General features: G+C 43.0%; 1 pseudogene; it reads right to left on the reverse strand.

Annotated features, from left to right (window-relative positions):
• Nucleotides 1–13,310: 13,310 nt before the first annotated feature.
• LOC109455110 (multifunctional methyltransferase subunit TRM112-like protein pseudogene) overlaps nt 13,311–23,679 on the reverse strand; it is a 48,661-nt pseudogene continuing 38,292 nt past the window's right edge.

The raw sequence follows: 23,679 nt of genomic DNA on the forward strand, positions 1-23,679 counted from the left end.
CCGATGCTGAGCATTACAGGGCACAGAGCACCCTCCGGAGGTTGGGGCTGAGGTGGCCACTGGCATCTCTCCTCCAGGAGAGGCTGGGCCATTCTCACAAAACGTCCCAAGGAACTAGAAAAACATGGGATCATTCAGTGAATGCAGATCCAACTCCATCATGATTTCTACATAATCCTAATTAACCTAATTAGTGAGATCAATTGGAGTCAACTTCTCATGGTGCCAGCTCTTTACCTGTGTTATTGTTCAATTCAGGATATGCCTCCTGAACACCCACTACATGTCAAGCCCTCCTAGAGCCCAGGGGACAGAGGAGAATCAAAGAGGTGCAAACCGTCTGCTGGGAGCTGGGGCCCAGAGGAGTGAGATCTGGTGGGGGTGATGCCTGGCCATCAAATGATGGCAGAAACAAGACAGGCAGGAAGGGCAGTACCACATTCAAGGCATGGCGATTAGTGAACGAGCTTTGGGGTCATGCCCACAGGGAGTCAGGTCCTAGCTCTCCCCTCTATAGCTGTGTGGCCTTGGCAAGTGAGGTGACCTCTCTGAGCCCCAGGTCTCACCTGTAAATCAGAACTAATAATACTTGTGTTGTAGCACTATTGTGAGGAGTAAGCCAGCAGGTGTATGTGTGAGTATTAGTTGACTTAAGTATTAGTTGACACAGACCGGTGGCCTGTGTATTATTACACATTTTATTGTACATTGTAAGTGTCTGACACATTTTAGTTGTCGCTGCTGCTGCTATTGTTCTTCTTATCGACAAATCTGAGACTAAAGAGCGACTAATTCTGTTGGCAGATGGTCAGGGAAGATCACACTGAAAAGGTGAGATCTTTGCAGAGATTTGAAGGGTGGAAAGGTGTTCACCACTGTCATCTGGGAGAGGGACATTACAGGTGCTAAGGTCAACGTGTGCCAAAAGCATAGGGGTGAGACTCAGCAAGGTGTGTTCAAGGAGCTCGGTGGCACCAGTTTAACTTGGCTGCTCCCACAAACCTGTCAGTCCTTCCCCGCAGGCCTGTGGACTGGGAATCTGGAACCAGCTTCCCGTCCACTTCTGATAGGAGGTGCCAACACCCACTCCGTGCCGTGCCAGCTCCAGCACAGGCAGCTGAGGGTCACGGAGCTGGGCACCTTTCTGTTCTATTCCTTGTCTCTGGTCACCCAGCCTGGCGCCCACCCGCAGCTGGGGTGGGAGAGCTAACGGACAGATGAGGCATTGCAGGAGGTCCAGGGGCCTCGCCCCTGGTTGTCTCTGACCCTGCGGCAGATGGCCTGCCTTGCCCAGCCCTTCAGAGACACCCCCTTGCAATGACCACTCCACAGCTGCCATGCACGAAGGTTAGCTTGGTGCTTCAAGTGTGTCCCTGGAAGCTTATGTGACCCGCTGGCAGGAGAAAGCCACCACACTTGGTGAGTTTCACAAGATTAAATGTGTCAACAGTCAGCTTTGAATATGAAATAATGCAAATGTCTCCTGAGTCTCATCTGAATTAAAAAAAAACAAAAAATCAAGGCTGGTTCTTGTTCTGCCTAAAATGCTAGAGACTGAGAACAGGTTGAACCTATTCATTCATTCCAAAAGTGTATATGACAGGCGTGTGCTGTTCCAGGTGAGTGTGATACACCAAGAATCAAACACCGTTAATGATCCCTGCCCTCAAGGAGTTTACATTCTAGTGTAGAGTGAGACGCACAATAAATAATAAACACAACAATGGTACACATTACCATATGAAAGAAACTGAAAATGTCGTGGAACAGAAAAACAAAAAACAAAAACAAAAACGGGAAAGAAGATCAGGAGTTTCCGGGCCTCGGGCAATGTTGCACATTAAATAAGGCCATCCGGCATTCACTGAGAAAATGGAGTTGACACAGATTGTATTTCGGTGCCTTTTCATTCTCCTGAGTGACAGGTGTTGGTAGGTAGGGCTGGGTGGAGTGGCTGAAATTGCTCTGCAGTGTCCTGAGACATCTTCCCCCATCCTTATGGGGAGCCTCACAGGGAAGGGCTAGAGAGGCACAGCCTCCCCACGTACGGAGATCAACTGTCCTGGGTTGTCTGGGATGGGAGAGGTTCGCAGAACATGGGCGATTCAGAGCTAAAACCTAAGGGTGACCATTTGCCTGGGGCAGCCTATCTCTACTGCCATGTCTTAGTAGGACCTTACTTCTCATCCAGCCCCAGTGAGCCATAGCCGTGCCACACAGAGTGGACGGGCTGTCCAAACCTCCAGCCTTGTCTTCCCATCTTTAAAAATCACTTGGTGTCTTGTTAAAAACATTTCTTGTCTTAAACTCAATCATTTCATTTGATAGATAAACTGATCTGAGAGAAGTTCTGGATTTCATAAACACCAAACAACAGAAGAGCTTTCTCCTTGCTTTCTGTGATTTTTAGCCCAACGTTGGGGACCAGAGGAAGGGGAAATGAGCATCCATTTCAGGTGCGATTCTGAGAGTCTCCAGAGAAATTGACTGGCAGACATTGTGGAACTGAAAGCACTTGCCTCAAGCGAGGTGTTTGAATATTCCCTAAAGAGTTCCATTGTTGAGGTGCCGCTGGAGTCACCGACATTCCGGGGCTGATTGAGTTCAGAGCTCCTCCAAGACAGGGATTGCCATGGGCAGCTGGGTGCTCCTGGCACTGAGTGGAGGGCGGGCCTCTGGCAGGATGTCAGCTCACATTTTAGGTGGTGGTGTCATCCTTTCCATCACCCAGGCACTTCAAACTCAACCAGTGCAGAACTGAACTCAGCAATCCGTATCTCCCCCACTCCCTAAACATGCTCCTTCTCCTCAATTCCCACTTCTGTGAATGGTCTCACCATCCTCTAACCCCCCAAGTCAGAAGCCTAGCCTGGCTGACTCTCATGCCCACAGCCCGTGAACCACACAGCCTTACCTCTGTGCTGCCTTCATCCCTACGGCCACCGCTCCAGTCCAGGCCACCATCATCTGGCATTTGGATGACAGTGAAGCCTTCGCATTGGCCTCCCTATTTCCTCCACAAACCTTCTTCCACACCTCCAAAGAGACCTTTAAAACCTACTTGCCTGATTCTGTCACTTTCTTCCTTCAAAGACCTCTAGTGGTATTCCATTACTTAGTGGATAAGTCCCAGCTCCTTAGCGTGGTCTACTGTGCCCTCCAGAATCTTGTCTGCTTACTTGTCTCTCTTCTCCCAGCCCCCATTTCCGCTCTGACAGGACTCAGCAACACGACATTCCTTAGGGGGCTTTGCCTCCCTGTTTTTACTCACACCACTCCCTCTTGAGGACCCTTCTACTTTTCTATCTTATTTCAAGATTCAGCTCTCTTTCCATCACCATATATTTGATCCTTTTACCCTCATCTACCACCCCTTTCCCCCCTTAACCTCTGGTAACCACAAAACTATTGTCTGTGTCTATGAATTTTTGTTTCTTCATTTCTCTTGTTCCTTTGTTGTTTTCAGTTTTATATCCCACATATCAGTGAAATCATATGGTTCTTGACTTTTTCTGTCTGACTTATTTCTGACTCTGGGTGGTGAACACACAATGTGATATATAGATGATGTATCACAGAATTGTACACCTGAAACCTTTGTAACTTTCCTAACAATTGTCACCCCAATAAACTTCAATTAAAAAAAAGAAAAGACTCAGCTGATGTCACCTGCATGATGCTTTCCTGACTCCTCTAGAGAGAACAGGTATGCTGTGCTCCCTTCTATCTGCTGACACTCAACACCCTCCCTGTATCACAGGGCCTGGAAGTTTGGAAACTACATTACCCATATTCCCTTGCCAGCAGAGTTCCAGTTTAAATTCTTCAATGAGAGGATTATGCATGAGAATTGGGGTCAAAAGAAATGGATAAATCATTATTTACTTCTGGGAATGGCAGATAGATACATGGATAGATGGCAGCTTTTGGTAGTTCTCTCACTTCCTCATTTCCTGAAAGCCAACCTCAGTCTTCCATTATCATTACTTCCCCAGCTCTCCCATCAGTTTTATAAGTATTGAATCTCTTGCAATAAATCCCTCCCTTTGAAATATGGAGAGCGGTTTCTATTTTCTTAATTGATATGGATGCTGCCTACTTTCTCAGGTGTAATTAGTTTTTACATATTCACTTAGCCTAGTATCTGGCAGTTAATAAGTACTAAATATTATTACTAAGTTAAAATGAATCATAAGAAGAAATAAAAATACCATGGGTTACTTTATTGCCCAAGGCTGCTCCACAAGGCATGGCTTTTTGCTCTTCTAATTGCACATGTTTCTTTCCATCCTCCCTCTCTGTATTTGTAATGTCAGATTGTATATTGAATGAAATGCAATGAAAAGAGAAAAACTACTGGAGTAAGACAGTCATGGGTTGGAATCCCACATCTCTTCATTACCGTCTATGTGATCGTGTGCAAGTTGTTAACTTACCTAAACAGCAGTTTTCCAATCTGAGTAGTGAGAATAATTATGCTTTTCAGAGTACTTGTGAGACTAGATACTCAAAAAACATTAATTCCCTTTCCCTTCTAAGGTAGAAGAGACCTGCACTTTTTGAGATGGAAGTGGCTTCACAGATTATTTGTGACCTCATCCCCTCCTTTTACGAGGGGAAACTGAGGCCCAAAGAGGGAAAGTGACTGGTACAAAATTACACAGTTATTAAGTGGTAGATCCAAAACCAACATAAATTTCTTGACTCCAGGGGAGTTCATTTTTCTACTATAGGTATAAGCAATAATAATAATGCTAAAAATAATAATTTTATGACTGCAGAAGGACAGGCTAGATCTTCTTTCAAATGAAGAAAATGTAGAGCAAAGCACCCTTGTCCCCCGAGATGTCGTGTAACATACAGGTATAAGCACTTGTTCTTTGGCAACTGAGATTTTGAGGTTCTTTGTGAGCAGAACATAGCCTCGCTCATCCTGATTGGTACAGGATGTGAGCTGAGTGGGAAAGCTTGGCGTTTGGCTGATGGAGATACAGCTACTTAGACTGAAGCCATAGCTGGTATGACATAGACGCATGGGACTCTAACTACCAGAAACATCCGTGTTCCATGTGGGAAGTGAGAGCTAGAGTGAGGTAGGCTTTTAGATCGTTGGGGCTGGGCACTGAGGGGAGGGACAGGCTCTTCTTTCTCAGAAAATGTTGTTTTGAGTTTTGTGTTAAGCTGCATCCAGGACCAAGAAAGACACTTGTGAGCTGACCTCGGATCCAGGTGTCTGGTTCCTGGGTTCCTGGCATCACCTCTTTTGTCATGCTCACACACTGGCCTTAGACTGTTGTTTGCGTGAGGTCTGAGCATCCTGGTGGATTCAGGGACCAGGAATGTGGGGTTTTCCTCAGAGAAGTAGACGATTCTAATCCACGAGTGGACAAAGAGTAATGAGGACTCTGGTTATACAAGGCCTATGCCATTTTCCTGCGTTGAGGTGCCAAAAATTAAATGGAATTATTTCAAATCTTATGTCTAAGAAAGGGATTAAAAGATTAGCTAGAAAGAGTTTGTGATAAAAGCAATTGGGGAACCCCTGCTTAGAGACTGGGATGGCTGCACGAGGTGGGTTACAGAAAGTTTGTGTAGATCTGAGAGGGGAAGATGAGACTGACCCTCAGAGAATGATGGGAGAGTAGTAAGGCAACTTTCAAGGTGAGACACTTTATCATGAGTGAGGAAGTGGGCCTGGCACAGGCTTGGAAGAAATGTGTCAGAAATCATGTGGAGTTAGGGTTGGAAGGGAAGCTGGGTGGTCAGAGGGAGAGTCGTGGCTGAGTGAAGCCAGGGTTAGATGTAGGGCTGGTCTCCTCCCGAGTGTGAGCCCAGGAAGGCAGCGACTCGGTCTTGTTCATTGCTGTATCCCGCCATCCAGGATAGGTCCTAGTACATGGCAGGTCCCCTGTAGATACCTGCTGGATGAAGGACTATTGGGAAAGTACGTGCTGGTGAACTTCCTCTTCTCAAAGAAGAAGTGACAAAGATAGGCAGGATACGTTTGGGTAATGGGCACTTTCGCCTCTATCTCTGGCTTTCTCTCTTGTTATGGAGAACCATACCTGACGACTCAGGAGAACACTCAGGCCGCAAATGTCTGGGCCTGAAAACAAGGGAAGGCACCAGGATCCAGCAAACAATACTAGCCCTGCACATGGTAGAGAAGGAAGTGGGGGAACTGAAGGGCCAGGTGTACTTTATAAAACTTATCCTGAAAGGAATCGAGGAATGCTGCAGGGAGATGGAATGTCAGAGGGAACCCACTGCTGCAGGAAAGGAAGAGGCGGAAAGAAACCTTGGAAGCTGAGGAAAGGCAAGGTTTTGGAAAGGAGCCTATGGCGTGAAGAGATGGTCTTCTCCAGAGTCACCAACAACAGCTTTTGTTCCTGGCATTCCTGCAGCTGAGTCCAAAGCTAGGGAGAAGGAAAATGCCCTAATAGACAGGATTCACAGAATCTGTGCAGGGGGCAGAAGCAGCAGTGAATACAGGGCAGGCCCGGAAGTTCCCAGGGACTCAGGTGATAGAAGAGCCAGGAGTGTGAGAAGAGCAGAGCCATACACACACTGGGTGTGGGCAGGTTCCTACTCACAGGAGGGGAGGGACAGCAGAAACTGAGCATGTGCAGCAGGCTCCAGGGGCGTCAGGAACGTAAGAGCAAAGGGCCAATGGAAAGTGGGAGGTTTCATAAACACGGGTTAGACTTGGAGGTGATGGAAACTCAAGTAAGACCTGGAGGCAGGGGGCGGCACCAGGGCAAATGCCAATCTTACTGGCAATTCTAGAGAGTCTGAACTCCAGAATATTTTCTGTCTCACATTTGTTGGCTCCATCACCTTTCCCCCAGATGTCCCCAAGCATCTGCTCCATCCCAGGCTGGCAATAGAAACATGGGTTCTGAGAACATTGTGTTGAGTGGCTAAATTTGGTGGGTGTGGAGCTGGGGCTGGGCTATTCTTGTGTGCCCTATTGACATTCAAACTCTTTGAAAAGTGGGACACACATACAATTTGGGATTGGATAAATCTAAAGTCCTTGTAGCGTCAGGGGCCACACCCATTCTGGGTCTCCAGGCCCAGAGCAGCTGCTCCTGGAGGAGACAGACTCTGGCTGGGGGAGCTCTGCTGGCTGGACTTGGGGGAGTTCAAATCTGGGAGGGAAGGTCTTTCCTTTCTTTGGATTTAATTTGCAATAGAGATGGAACTCCAGTTTTGAATTTTGATTTCTTGCCTAGAATTTAATAATAGAGAATTCAGGGTATTTTAAAGTTGCTAGTACTGTGCTCCTTGGGAAATTTTTATGCTGTCATGTGGTATTTGTGGTACAGCTTCCTCTGCTGAGCTATATCAGACAGTGTGGCTTGAAATTTGAGATGGGAAATATAATCGGGGTGAATTTTTGGCCAAGGGTGCAGAGGGGACTTGGGGTGATTTTACTTAATACCCTGTTCTGACCATTTCAGGGCTTCCGGGGGTAACAGCTGAAATGCCCATCCCATGGACCCCTGGGTAGTGATGAGCAGCATGGCCAGAGTTGTGAGGGTACTTCTCTGTTGGCCTTTCCCCCCGAGAGGACAGGTGTCCCCGGCTGCCCATAGGCTTTGTTGTTTAGCCCCATTGGATAAGTGGTCAAAATCTGGGTAGAGTTAGGCTAGAATCCTAATCCCACCCATCTCCTGTTTCCACAGACAAGAAGCTTTCTTCCTGCTAACTCAGACGTGCCAGGATGGGGGAGCTACTGACATTCAGAAGGCTAAAGGTACCGCTCACAGACACGCTAACCCAAAGGTGCCTCCGTGTGAATTAGAAAATGCTTCGTTTGGGCAGGCAGAGTCTGACAGGAACAGGGACTGGTGAATAGATGACATATTTGTGCAAAGACAAATGTACCCCCTCTGCTTTATTAGGATGCTTGGTGAGTGGAGCTGGGCTAGACTCCATTTCCCACTTGCCTCTTCAGAGGGTGCTTTTGTACATTGCACAGACAGCACGGCCACATGCAGCTGCCCTCTGTACCCTTTTCTGTTTTGCACTGGTCAGCCCCCCTCACCAGGGGCACTCGCATTAGAAAGTTTGTACTCAGCATGGAGCACTAGGCTAGGCCTGCCTCTGGAGGCCCAGCCCAGACCAAAGCTCTCTCTGTCTGCTGCTCAGAACTGGTGGCCTTCACGTCACAGGAGGGCAGTGAGGATCAGCCTCCTCGTTGGCCCAGCTTGTCCAGGGGCCTCTTGTGCCTGGGGGCTGGGGTGGGGGTGTGAGTGGCTACTTGTCTGACCCGTTAGTAAAACATCCACAGGTCCCTTCCTACCTAGCGTTTCTTGTGATGTTTTCTGTCTGCCAGAGCCTAACAGGGCAGCAGTGGAAAAAGGAAGAATGGTCCAAACGCCACCCTAATCCCTGACAATAATGATTCATTACATTTGTTCCTTACGTAATAAAACATGGAGTCTTATAGCATTCAAATGCATTTTAAAAGTAATTTTACATTGTGGCTTCTGTCTGGAATGAATGATGTGTAAACGCAGTCTTGGATCCCTTATGGGAATCACTTTTGCCTCTCCCTGGAGCCTATCACTGCCTGGGTTGTGAAGTCCTGTTCGTAGAATAGGGGACACACGCAGACTGCAGGAGCCTCCTTAAGACAGAGCTCTGTAAGGAGATGGGGGTGGGGGGTGGGGTGGAGCAGGGGTGATTAGAGTTGAATTTTAACCTGAATGTTACTCCAGTCATCAGGCCGAGTCTGCTCCATACACGTATTCACGTATGACATGATTCACAAGGGTTCTTTAATTCAGGGCTTTGTGGGGTGGATAGAAGAACGTGCTGAACATGACCGAGCCTGGCCCACACACGGAGGAAAAACAAATACTCCTGTCATCGTTCTACACTTACACGTAAGACATAGGTCGTGGGTTCTGATCACCATTTCCAAGTCTTGGAAGGAACTTTGGGGAACAGGCCATCCTGGACTCTTCCAGCTTCTCCTGGTCACCGCTGTGGGTCCCTGTGCTCCAGAGCTGCCTGCACTGGGAAATCCCTTTTTCCCTCCAGACATTCAATGCCTAGTACTTGGTTTTTGTTTCTGCAAGTCCTAACCTATATTGTAAGCTGCCCTCTGAGGAGGCTTTGCAGTTCTCCCTTGAGATTTGCATGATTCTGCCTTAGGTTTAATTCAGAAAAGGCTGCCGAGGCTGCAGCTTCTGTTTCTCTCTAAACTGAGTGCCCTAGTGGTAGGGTTTGCTAGGGCCTGGGAGGTTTTCTGGGACATGGACTTGCAGGGCTGAAACCAGGTAAGTTCCAGACAAACTGAGGTGTGTGGGTCACTCTACCTAGTGCCCCGATTCTCTTGTCGTTCTAGGGGCTGTGTTCTCTGCACCCTCATGAGAATTCTTTGCTCACACTGATGCGGCCCCTCTTTCCATCTGGCTTCCCCCACCGGCCAGCTGCTGAGGCCTGAGCCTGCCCGGGAAGACTGTGTGCGTGTGAGTTAGCGTAGATAACTAAACTGAGCTGTCTCCTTCTTGTGTGTCTCAAGTCTATGGAGACAGAAAGTGTCCAAGTCACAGGTGTCCCTATCATCTGTAGGGTCCTGCCTTAAAGGCTGTGTCAGCTGTGCCCTGAGTCTCACATTAGCGCTCAGCTCCATCCTGTTTAGAAGTTGTGCTGTGTTTCTCTGGGTTACATAAAATAACATCACTGCTTCTCCTGTGCAAAACTGGCATTTCTGTCTCATTTCAGATTTATTCCAGGCCAAACGTTGAGATTGGTTTGAGAGTTGTGTCACTGTCCTCAGTTTCTCTTGTTTCCATGGTGCTTATTTGGCCAACCAACTACCAAATCCTGGGATAATCTGGGTTTCTGTTGTTGTTGTTGTTGTTGTTGCTGTTAGGAGAGGCTGGTCTGTTGCCATGGCGCCTACAGCCATACCTTCCAGTGGTCACCATGTGATCTGATGAGGTGGCCCAAATGCAATTTATCGGATCTGCTGAGTCGTGTGGCAAATCCATGCATATGGGTTTGGGTAGGTTGGGTAATGTGCTGGTACTGTCAACTCCAAGGTAGGAGTAATCTGTTTATAGTTCCCAACTCATTATTTCTTTATTTGTATTCAGTATTGCAAAGCCATTCATGAGAAACACATTTTTAAAGCATCATTACTATAAAATTTGTTAAACTGCGTGTAAATATTTTATCAGCAATATGCTCTAGGGGTTTTTTTTTTTTTTTTTTTTTTTCCCCTTTCTTGTTTTGTTTTTTAACTGAAACATGATTTCACAGCTGCCTGGCTCCTAGGCTGGGTCACAAGTTAATAATGTCTCTACCTTGGAATGATCTTGAGCTGTTGCCGGCTGTCTTGTCGTGAATTAGGCCACAGTGAGTTTTTCACACCTTACGGCTGCAGCAGGAAGCCGTACATCATCATTATGAAGCTTTCTTTTATACTTTATCTTGTACCATCAAGTGTAATCAGAGGACCAGGGGGGCCTGTGTTCCTTGGCAGGAAATTTCAGGCACACACACATTTGGTTTACTGGGCGGGGGGAGGGGCTGGTGCTCTCTACACGAGGGAGTTTGCTTAGGGGAAATGTCATCCAGGCAGCAGAGATGCTTCTGAAAACAGGCACCTTTCAAAGCATAGGAACAGATTCCTATTTGATGGACAGCATCCCAGAGTTCAAGTGGCTTTGCCCCTTGACCTATTCTGACGTCACACCTTTTTTAGTTTAGGTTTGCAAGTTTAGGATTCAAAATTGTGTTTGTCTCTTCTGAGGCGCGTTGTTTACAAGTGGAGTGAAGAACCCCGCCAGAGGAACGGGAGCGATTTCTGCTCAGAACAATTAAGTTATTAACACACAAGGGAGAAATAATCCTAAGATATGTGGGCCCACCAGGTTCACCTGAGTTTGAATCCTGGCTGCATCTAGCTGTGTGTGACCTTAGATCAATTACTCAGACTCTCAGCTTCACTTTCCTTACCTTCAAAGTGGAGAACATAATACTCAACTCATTGTAAAAATGAAAAAAGATCAGCCATACAAATTTTCAGTAGTGCCTATTTGCTAGTATTATTGCTATTGCAGCTGTTTCTAAAGCTGCCACCTCTGAGGAGACTCCCAGGGTTGTGGCTGTGCTATAGGGATCAGTGTGTGTTGGGGCTGTAAGAGCAGGGGCGTTAAGACAAATCTGAGACTCACTATTGATGAGAGCAGCCTCCTCTATCGCAGTGTGTGGGACAACCACAAAACTGGATTAGGTGCGCCGTACATTTATACAATCATTCCTAATGAACTTTTCTAAGCACATGTTCCTCACTCCAGTCCTGTGGGTAGGACGGGACTGAGGACCTATGTAGGCATGAAGAGACAAGACCACTTTGGGGAAGAGTATAGACTTTGTAGATCATTTGGAAAGCAGTTTCAGCCAGAGAGCAGCTAGCTGTACTCCTTGCCGGCAGTTTGAGGAAAGGCCTTTGGGAGTTTGTTCCTTTTACTCATGACCTTCATGGGGTTTGGAAGTGGAACGCTGGTGTTTATGCTCACTTTGAGCTGGTGTGAAGTGGTGCTGCGCTCCAGAGACCCTGGGCTTGGCTGCAATTATCAGCCCTTCATGGAGATTGCCTTCACCCCAGGCCCCAGGTGGGTGGAGGCAAACAACCCAGTCTCAGGGCCATTGTTTGGATCCTGGGTGGGCTCATCAACTGGCTGAATCCTTTTTGAAAAAATACTCAGCTTGTGTTCTCAGGACTCTGGTTGCAATGCCATCTCCCAGCCACCAATCCTCAGGCTTACCTCTACTGACATATGTACCTGGTATTACTGTGCTGCACAGGTATTGAATCTTTTTTTTTTCCTTCACATTGATGGTTTGTGGCAACCATGCATCAAGCAGGTCTGTCAGTGCCATTTTTCCAACAGGCTCAGATGATGGTTAGCATTTTTTTGTGATAAAATAGTTTTAATTAAGATGTGTATATTGTTTTTTAAGACACATGCTATTTTACATTTAATATACTACAGCATAGTGTAAGGATAACTTTTATATGCACTGGGAAACTAATAAGTTCATGTGACCTGCTTTATTGCAATAATCACTGTGTTGTAGTGGTCTGGAACCACATCTGGCAATATCGCTGAGGTATGTCTATAAAATGTGCAAATTCTCAGGGGACCTACCATCAAAAAATGGGGAGATAGGCATGTAGATATTTAATTACCATCCAACATGATAACATGCCCTCTATCCAAGCATTTATGTTAGAAGAGCTATCTAAAAAGATCCCAAGGGATCAGAGAGAGCCTCTTGGAAGACAAGGTTTCTGAAGGGTGGGTGGGAATTTGCCAAAGGAAGAGAGAGTAAAGGGAAAGAGTATATGAAAATTTCAGGAGGTAGAGAAAGCATGGTGCATTTGAGTAATTGAAATTAATTTACTATAGCTGAAGGACTGGTAGCTTGCTGAGGTTTGGAATGGTGAAGTAGCAAGACACGTACTGGAGAGGAAAGCAAGGGTCAAGTAATACATGGCTTAGCAGAACACAGAAAGAAGCTAACGGTTTATTCTGAAGACAATAGGAAGCCACTGAGTGATTTTATGAAAAGGAATGAAATGATCAGATTTACAACAGAGAAAGTCCATTCTGTGGTGTGAAGTATGGATGTAGGTGAGACATGATGTTGGCCTTAATTAGGGAAGTGACAGTGAATAATAGATTGTAAATCAGAAATCTATTAACAGGCCGAGGAAGATGAAAGAACAAAAAATAAGACCTAGGTTTCTAGACTAAGCTATTGAGAGATTGGTTGTATAGGATTCCCATTTGATTTTTTTTTTTTTTTTTTTTAGATTATAATTCTCTGGTAAAGTGATCCATATTTTAATATATTTTTCTTGAGCATAATAATTATTGGTATTTTAAAGTACATATCTGATAACTCTAATATCTTGATTACCTGTGGGTCTACTTATATTGACTCTATTTTTCTTTTGGGGTTTCAGTGATTTGGTCTTATTTACTGGTATACCTGGTAATTTGTTAATTGAATTCTGGACACTGTGTTTAAAAAGTTTTAGAGACTTCAGATGATGTTTTCTTTCTCCAGAGAGGAATGTCGTTTTCTTTTTCCTTTGTTTTATTTCTAAATTTTAATGAGAAAAAAATGTATATCCATATCTAGCTCAAGAAAATGTGTGTGCGGTGTGTCATTGGGTCAAGGGTTGGAGATGCACATGACGGAGCCAGCAAACCGGCTTTGTTTATGTACATAAACAAAGATACCTATAGTCTCAGAATGAAAAACTGGTTTCTGGAAGGTTAATGAGTTTCCTTATTGCTCAGCAACATGTTGGGGCTCCAGCAGCTAATGGAGAACCGACGTCCAGACCCTGGGCGTTGCAGGCTGCCCTCCAACACACCTACCTCCTGAAGCATGTAGTGCATCTTCCTCAGAAGTTTCTCATCACTGTCGTACTTGTGGACTGGCCCTTTTGTCATCTCGGCCAGATGCAAGGTATTGGCCACCTCCAGAAGTGCCACCCACTCCACCCTGGGCATCATACATGCCGCAAAGTCAGGGTTGAACTCCACAGGGTTAATGCAGATCTCAGTGGCCTGGAGGTGCTTGGGGAAGCCAGGGGGCCCCATATCCTACACACGCAACCTCAGGAGGTTGTGGGCGAGTAGCTTCAGGTTGCCACAATGTGCTCCAGCCAGGCCAGAACTGGGAAGGGAATAAGTCTGTGTGCAAGCAGATAGGATATGGCAAGATCACCTTGATTCAGTGGAGGCTTTTCTATTTCTGGCTTGACTTTATTTCTACGACGTAGCCTTTCTGGGGTCTCAAGTGAATCGCTGGGTGCTTATCGGGACTTTACTCATGGCAGGCCCTAAACTCCAATGTTTGTCTCCCAGCACTGTGAGGCTACATCATTCCATGCTTAGATTTTTACTGTCTTAACAGTTTCTTTCTACTTGGTTTCTCTCTGTCTGCCCCATGTGTCTTTCTCATGTTCCAACATGTAGTTTGGAAATTATAAAATGACTCAAGGGGAAATTCAGGTTGAATGTCAGCTTTACCACTCTATGGTCCTTTTTCTCCTGGACCTTGAGTCTCAAGTCTTGGTTTCTAGGTAGCTTGAACTTCAAGTTTTATCTGTGCAGACCAGTGAGACTGCTGTAAGTTCTAGACCACTGTTCCTGCCCTATGCCTCACCCCCGTTTCTATGCTCCATGCCAGGAATTGGTAAATGACTCAAGGAGAAAAAACAATATTGAATGCGGAGCTTGTCACAAAGCATGTCCCTTTTTCAGGGATTTCAGCTCCTCAGGTCTTGGAAGCTTTGGTTATTCTCTGATGTCGTCTAATAGCTATTTTGGGTTGTTATCTGGCTCTTACAGTTTTTTTCTTAGCCAGAGATTTAGTCTCGTGCAATCTACTCTGTCATAACTGGATGTGTAAATCAAACTAAATTTAATGTATTTCTTAAATGTGTATAAACAGAAAACAAGATTCAAATCTTATACATGTATTTCTAGGCTTATATAAACAAAAACAAATTAATAAATTTAAACCAATTTAACAAATTTGGTTAATAAATTTAACCAATTTAAAAACTGGTTAAAAACCAAACCAATAATATTAAAATTATTTTTAATTTAGTATGTTGAGTGATGATTAAGATATGTGACTATCTCTTAATGTCAGGTTTTCAATTGTGCCGTGTGATGATTCAATTGTCATATCTCCTTTCTCTATTCTAACCACTAGATAACTTAAACTCTAATTTATACTGCGTGCTGTGACATTATTTGGTCTTCACTTTGCATAAACATTATATTTATGCATAGATTCAAATATGTTCTTTTCTCTTTGGCTCTGAGCAATTAAAACAGTGTTCTTTGGCATCAACACAATGATGGAAATGAACACAAACCTAGGCACTGAAATGGCACGGCAGTCCTTGCATCTCGATGGTCATCTTCATATTTTAGGAGGTACTTATGTTAATGTTCTTAGATGACCATTGTAAGGAAAACACAAATTTTAAAAATTACCCTTATTGAGGCTTTGAAGACAGTGTGAATATGATAGTAGACTTCAGTTATTGAAACCACTCAACCGTGAGTTCCAACTCTCCTACTCTGTTCTTCTCAGCCTTTTCTCACCCACAAGTGAGATAGTATCAGGCCCAGCTGGGGGCAGTGCGCAGAGAGCAAGGCTAATGGTACATCCCAGGCTGGCTGCTTCCCACCCAGTGTGGGTCTGTGCTTTCAGAGAAGACAAGACACTGCATGGAGATTCAGGCTTTTATTCTGGGATCTGTTACACAACAGCAGCAAGAAGCAGCAGGTAACCCTGCCCTTTCTTAGCTCCTGGTCTCCTTTCTGGGCCTGGCTGACCGTGGGATTGCCACAAACCCATAACCAAGAGCATGAAGAAGCAGGGGGAGACGATGAGGCCACGAGAAAACAGAATTGACCTAGATCTAGGTGTCATTTAAAAAATCTTATACACACACACAACAAATTCTTTACAGGTTGACCATCAGTGGGGGTAGTGGAAAAGATATTGGACTTGAGAGTCAAAGAGACTTGAATTTAAATTTAGCTCTGCCACCGACTTGTGTATAAACTTGGGCAACACACTTAACCTCTCTGAACCTGTTTTTGAATTTGTAAAATGGAGATATTGACATCTATTTCACCACATTATTAGGTAATTAAATGAGAAAAATATGTGGAAAAGGGGCTTAACCTAGTGTCTGGCGTACAGTAGGAACTTAGCAGTTGTTACTTTACTCCTTTGATAAAAAATAAAGCCTTTCTTCCACTATCAAAGTCTTCCATGTGTAGCAGCCACTTTAAAGTGTAAATAAAAGATAGCGAGCGAGGGTGTAGAGCACCGGGGGTGGAAGCAGGAAGCAGTGGGCGCAGGAAGCTGGTAGGGAATAAGAACACAGAGAAGTCTGGGATATCGCTGAGGTGGACTTCATCACCAGAACAGCCCCGAAAGAGTTTGGAAGGAGACCCTTTTATACCCTTGCAGAAATGCCACCAGGGTAAAGTTAGCTGAGGCGGGCGAGCCAGGTGTCAGCACCTGGGCAGCTGAAAGAGCAAGGCGTGGCTGAGGTGGGCTCAAGCTGAAAGAGTCCAGTAAGGGGATACCTAGAAGAACAGGTGGTGCTCTTTGTCTGGTTTCTGAGACCTGGCCACCAAATGAGATGCTACAACCAACGGAGACAGGCCCTTTAAGAAAGCCTGGGAGCAGAGACCAGGCAAAGTTTCTCCCTGCCTTAAGTACTGTTTCTCATTAGAGAACAGCAATTGTGAAAATTAACCCAGAGGAAAAACCGATGCAGACAAAACCCAAGGCTTGACTGGCACAACAGTGTTTTCAGTGTAAGAAAAGCTAATAGCACCTGTGGTAGGACAGACCCTTAGGTACATTTACTATCTTTAAATGCCTGTTTTAGTAGACAGGCTGAAAGAGGTACAGTGACCTGAACAAGGCTACAGGTCATTGATTTAAAGTGGGAAAACTCCAAATTGTGACTGTAAGACTCCCAACCATGGGCAGGAGTTGGGGGCTCCTGGATGAAATGTGTGACAGTGGTGTTTCTGTCCTGTCACAACAAAAGAAGACCGAGCACTGTGATTAGCTAGAATCACTTCTAATATGTGCTTGTGGGGTGTGTGAAGGAAAAATGGGGGAGGGTATTATGGGTGTGTCTGCCCTAGTATCTAGCCTAGTACCAGGCACTGAAGAGTTTGACACATGCTTGTTGAAGAAAGAATGACAGAGAGAGAGAGAGAAAGAGAGAAGAAAAAGAGCTATCATTAAAATAACTAACATTTACATAGTGATTACTAGGTGTGTGTTTTCCATATATTAACTCATTTAATTCTCCCGTCATCCTTCTGACGTAAGGTTTTTCTCATCATCATCATCACCATCCCTATTTTAAAGATGAGAAAACACATACAGGAAAGTTAAATAATCTGCCTAAAGTCTAGGATTGCCACTAAAATACAAGACGTCCAGTTAAGTCTGAATTTCAGATAAGTAATGAATAATTTTTTAGTATAAGTATGTCATAAATATTGCATGGAAATGTTTTTACTGGAAACCTATTTGTTGTTTATCTGAAATTCCAATTTAACTGGATTTTTTCAATTAAAACTATTAGGATGACATTGGTTCGCAAAATTATATAGGTTTCAAGTGAACAATTCTATAATACATCATCTATATAGATTGCATTGTGTGTTCACCATCCAAAGTCAAATCTCTTTCCATCACCATATATTTGATGCCCTTTACCCTCTTCTACTTTCCCCCTCCCCCTTTTCCCTCTGGTAAGCATTATCCCTTTTATAATGGCAACAACAACAAAAACCTAAATACCTAGGAATAAACTTAACAAAGAATGTGAAGGACCTACACACTGAAAACTACAAGATATTATTAAAAGAAATTGAAGACGATACAAAAACATGGAAAGATATTCCATGTTCATGGGTTGGAAGAATCAACATAATTAACATGGCCATATTATACAAAGCAATATACAGATTTCATGCAATCCCCAATGGCACTTTTTAAAGGAATACAACAAAAAATTATCAGATTTGTGTGGAATCACGAAAGATCCCAAGTAGTCAAAGCAATTTGGGGGGTGGGGGAGGGAAGAAGAAACAAAGCTATAGGTATCATACTCCCTGACTTCAAATTATACTACAAAATGACAATAACCAAAACGGCATGGTATTGGTAGAAAAACAGATACACAGACCAATGGAACAGAATTGAGAACAGAAATAAATACATATACTTGTATATATTGTCAGATAATTTTCGAGAAAGGAGCCAAAAGCATACAATGGGGAAAAGAAAGCTTCTTCAATAAATGGTGCTGGGAAAATTGGAAAGCCATATGCAAAAGAAAGAAACTGGACTGTTATCTGTCACCATACACCAAAATTAACTCAAAATGGATTAGAAACCTAAATATAAGACCTGAAACAATAAATTGCATAGAAGAAAACATAGATACTAAACCTATGGACCTTGGTCTTAGAGAAGATTTTGTGAATTTGACCTCAAAGGCAAGGAAAGTAAAAGCAAAAATAAATGAAAGGGATATATCAAATTAAAAAGCTTCTGCACAGTGAAAAGAAACCGTCAACCAAACAAAGAAGCAACCACCTGAATAGGAGAAGATATTTCCAAACAACACCTCCAATAAGGGGCTAATATCCAAAGTATATAAGAATTCATACAAATCAACAACAAAAAACCCCCAAACAATCCAATTGAAAAATGGGCAGAGGACCTGAACTGACACTTCTCCCATGAAGACATACAAATGGCCAATAGATATATAAAAAGATGCTCAAACTCACTAGAAATTAGGGAAATGTAAATCAGTACCACAATGAAATACGACCTCACACATGTTGGAATGGCTATCATCAATATGACAAGTAATAACAAATGTTGGAGAGGAAGTGGAGAAAAAGGAACCCTCATACACTGTTGGTGGGAATGTAAATTGGTACAGATACCAGGGAAAACAGCATAGAGATTCCTCAAAAAATTAAGAATAGAATTACCATGTGACCCAGCAATCCCTCTTTTGGGTATCTATCCAAAAAAATCGGAAAACATTTATCCGTAAAGATATATGTACCCTTATGTTCATTGTAGCATTATTCATGGTGGCCAAGACATGGTAACAACCAAAGTGTCCTTCGACAGATGATTGGATAAAGAAGATGTGGTACATATATACAATGGAATATTACTCAGCTATAATAAAAGATGAAATACTGCCATTTTTGATAACTTGGATGGATCCTGAGATTATCATGCTAAGTGAAATAAGTCAGGTAGAAAAAGTTAAGAACCATACGATTTCCCTTATATGTGGGATACAAAACTGAAAGCAATAAATGAATAAGACAAACAAGCAGAAACTCATAGACACAGACAACAGTCTTGTGGGTGTGTTGTATTTTTATTTGCTAAATGTGGCAACTATACTAAAGTGACACAACTAATGGGGCAGAGCAAGGATTACAGCCCAGTCTCCATTCTTAACTACTACACAGTGAATTTTAAATGTAGCAAGACATATCTTTTCTTTGGAGACATATCTTTGACAACTTAATTCTTTTTTTTATTTTTGAGTCAGTTTTTTTAATTTATATTTTCTTAGGAAATCACCTGTTACACCTAGATTTTCAAAGTAGTTGTCATAGTGCATTGTCTTAAAATTTTAGAATCTTAGTGTTTGTAATTTTAGTCTTTTTGTCATTTCTAATGGATGTACTCTTTTCTCTTGTCAAAGACACAGCCTTTCCATTGTTTTAAACTTTTTCCTGAGAACAAACTTGTATTTTATAATTTATGACCACAGGAGTTTGTTTTCTATTTCAATAATTTCTGTTTTTATTTTAATTTTCTTCTATCTCATTTAGTTTTATTCAGAACTTGTTCTATTTTCTTGAATCGGATGGTTAGCTCATTATTTTAAATTTTCCTCATTTCCTAACACATACTGTTAAGGCTACACATTTTCTATTAAATATCACTATTTGGCTGATTCCCACAAGGCTTTAATATGTAATCTTCTCAATTTTTCCTAATTAAAATTCCAGTTTTGATTTCGTCTTTAATTCACAGATGATTTAGAAAAGAGTTTTCAAAATTTTCAAGTGGATTTTTTTGTTTACTTTTTGTGGACTGTTTTTCTTGATATTTCTAGTTTTATGGTACAATTTCTATTTGTTTTGAAAATAGCTGACATTGTCTTGTGCCCTAATACATAAAGTTCTAAGGGTATTTGAAAAGAATGTACATTTTCTATTTGTTGAGTATGAAGTTCCATGTCTGTGTGTGTGTGTGTGTTATCATTTGTTATTTATTATTCAAGTCCTCTATAGTTTTATTTCATATTTATCTGCTAGATTTTATAAGTTCTGAGAGAAGTGTATTAAGGTGTATTAGCATTTCTTAATATGTGGATTTGCCTGTCGTATTTCTGGAAGTCAGTGCTTTATATATTTTCAAGTTATGTTATTGGCTCATTCAAGTTTTTTGACTGTTGGAACATCTTTGTGAATGTTACCTCTTAGTCTTACAAAATATCTATGTTGTCTGACAGTACTTTTAGCCTCAAAATCTACTTTATGTGATATATTAGGTTGGTGTAAAATTTGTTGCAGTTTAAAGGGTTAAAAATAATTGCAAAGACTGCAGTTACTTTTGCACTAACCTAATAAATACTGCCATCCCTATTTTCAATTTGTTTACACTTGCCACGTCTCTTTTCAGTCTTTATCTTTTTCAGGTCTATGCAGGCAGCATAAAATTGGAGTTTGTTTGTTTACCTCATCTTAGAGTCTTTGCTGTTTTTTTTTTTTAAACAGCTTTATTGAAGTATAATTATGTATGATAAACTGTACATATTTAAAGTGCACAATTGCTCACCCATGAAATAATCACCACAATGGTTGTTTTTAATGACTGCTTAATTTTTTCATTATCATTTTTAATAGCGGTATTAAATACAGGGGCCATCACTGAAATAAAAGACACATTTGGATTTATTTTGTCTTATTTTGTCCTTTCTGTACTATTGTATATTACTTGTTCCTGTTTTTTCCATAACCAATTTTTACTGCATTATTAGAGTTTTTATGTTTTGTCACTATTTTAGCCTCTGATTATTTGGAAGCTTTTCTAGATGTTTCTATTTTTTAGTGGGTACATATATTTTGAAGAGAATGTTCAAGTCTATATTTCTCTACCAACATACTGAATGTCCCAATTTCCCAAAAGGAGACTTTTTAGTATAGTTTTATTCAATTCAATTTCAGCCAGAAACCCAACACCAAAATGAAGCTGTTACCGGTAGTACGTATTTACTTGTCCATTCTGTCTGTCTGTTCCCCACCAACTCTTGGGTTTTGTTAGAATCCTTTGAAATTTTGACTCCCAACTTTTATGCATTGATTTGTTTTTTAATATCTTTTAATCCCTTAGATTACAGGTGGGAATCTCTTTACATTCATCTATTCCCATGTAGCCATGACTGTCACTTGCTCAGTCCTCCTGATTGCTGCATTTACTCCTGTGTCCTGTCCTTCGCTCATTGATGCTTCGGGCACCTGTTTCACAGTTTGCCCCTCTCCACTCCTATTATCGTTTTGGGAGCTTCATCACCCATGTTGATGACTCAGCCAACATTCTCTGAGTCCCATCCCCTCCTCTCTTCCAGTGGGGTCACTCACTGAGGTGCCCGTTCCCCAGACTTGGTCATCATCAATAATTGAACTCTGTCAGCCATTGTGATGTCGTCCCTCCCTTTCACCCCATCTCCCAGCTCCCTTGCTCTTGTTCAGCCACTCTCCAATTTGATCTCACCACTTTTAGCTCCATGACCCTCCCACGTCCTCCTTTCCCTCCCCATCCTGCCTGGATCCCGTGATCCAGCCCTCCAGCCTCCCTTGCACATCCTTTTAATGCACTTCCCCCTTGTCCCTTGTAGGGAATTGAATAGTGCCCTGCCTCAAAGATATGCCCACTTGGGAGCTGAAAATGTGACCTTATTTGGTAAAAGGGATCGTTGCAGATGTAATTAAGTTAGGACTCTTAAGACAAGATCGTATTGGATTAGGGTGGGCCCTAAGTCCAATGACAAGTGCTTGGAAGAGAAGAGAAGGGAAAATAAACACAGATACACACAGAGAAGATGGAGACATAAATGGAGGGATGTATATACAAGCCAAGGAATGCCAAGGATTGCCAGCAGCCACCAGAAATGAGGAGAGAGGCATGGAATGGATGCTTCTTCAGAGCCTCCAGAAGGATCCAACCCTGCTGCACCTTGACTTCAGACCTCTAGCCTCTGGAACTATGAGAGAATTAGTTTGTTACTTTAAGGAACCAGTATGTTACAGCAGTCCTGGGAAATGAATACATTCCTGCTTAAATTAAGTTCTTGACTGGAAAAGCCCTGAACTATTTAAAACCAAGACTACCTGCGTATTCCTTAGTTATACCCGGATAGCCGAACAATGCTGGAAAAAAATCTCACCAAGCTCCTGGGAACCTGTCCTTTCCATGCTTTTCTCCTGTGTCAGATGGCACTGCTCCTCAGTCTCCCCGGGGCTCTTGTCCACCAACCAGAACTCTGAATTCCCGAGAGTCCTGGGGCTCTGCCCACAGCCTTTTCTAACACCTTCCCCTGAAAGATCCCAGCCACAGGCTTCAGAAACACACATTCTCTGATGCTTCTCATTGTCCTTTCTTCAACCATAATTTACTGTTTGAGACTCTAGATTCATATGTCTAACCTCTTCCTAATAGACATCTCAGATTTAACAGGAACAAACGAAACCTCGATTGCTCATACCCTCAGATTGCGTCCTACTGCAGTTGTCCACATCTCAGTACATTTCCGGAAACTCACGAGTCATCCTTTATTCCTCTCTTTCCCGCATATTTCATATCCAAAACATCAACTCTTGCCTTCTAAAGCTCCCCTCCAAGCCACAGTGCTCTCTCTCCAAGACTGTGGCAATGGCCTCTTGATTGAGCAGGAGCCCGTCCCTAGATGCTAGAATATAAATCTGATTGTATCATTTCCTTCCTGAACTTCTTTCCCCTTCCATTCCCATTAGACTCCCAGCCCTTCTCATTACACTTGGAGGGAAATTCAAACTTGGTGCTATGGTCCCACAAGACCCTGCCTATGATGGTCAGAGTGTGCTAATTGCTGTAACAGATTTCCCCAATAACTCAACAATGGCTCCGACAGCACAGATGGTTGTTTCTTGCTCACATAACAGCACTGAGATAGGTGAATAGGTTGGTAAGTTCTATGCACAATCATTCAGAGGTACAGACTGACATCTCCAATATGTGGCTATTTTTCAAAGTTACTCTGGGGGTCATTTTCATTCTAAGTAGCTGGAAGGGGAAAATGAGCAGAGAGGAGTGCACAGGGTGATTTTTATGGGGCAGAATTGAGTATCTCTTCTCTTCACATTGCATTGGCTGGAACACTCCTGGCCACACCCACTTTCCAGGGAGGCTGGGAAATCGGTCTAGCAATGTGCCCAGGAATAAGAAGAACCTGGATTTCAATGAGTTCATGCTAGTCTCTGCCACGCTGCCTCTCTGACCTTATTTTCTTCCGTTCCCGCCCAAGTTCCCTACACCCAGCCACTGTGGTTTTCTTCCGGAATGAGTGGAACACACCAAACACACCATGCTATTTCCTTCTTTGAGACTGTTCTGCTCAGCAAGTTCTTCTTCTATAACTATGCAAGGTCGCTTTCTCCTTATAATCAGTTCTCAATTCAAATGCCACCCCCAACTCTGCCAAAGCAGCATGAGCGTATCAGTCCCTCTTTTCCTCATTACACCATTTAATCTTCTTCATAACAGTTAATAGGAGCTTCTGGAGGGCAGGGGCTCTGTCTTGTTCACCACTCCATCCTGGAAGAAAATAATACAGACTTAATAAATATATTTTGACTGACTGCTGCTCTTTGAATATTTCATCCTACCTCGAGATGATGTGTTTATTTATTTAAAAATTAGAGTTCTCCCTTCAGTAATTTATTTAGAAGTATACTGGGTAGCATGCATTATGAGTCTACTTAAGGTGGAAAA

Source organism: Rhinolophus sinicus, chromosome 5, assembly GCF_057876585.1.
Source record: "Rhinolophus sinicus isolate RSI-liver-muscle chromosome 5, RSI-T2T, whole genome shotgun sequence".
Classification (NCBI taxonomy): Eukaryota; Metazoa; Chordata; class Mammalia; order Chiroptera; family Rhinolophidae; genus Rhinolophus; species Rhinolophus sinicus.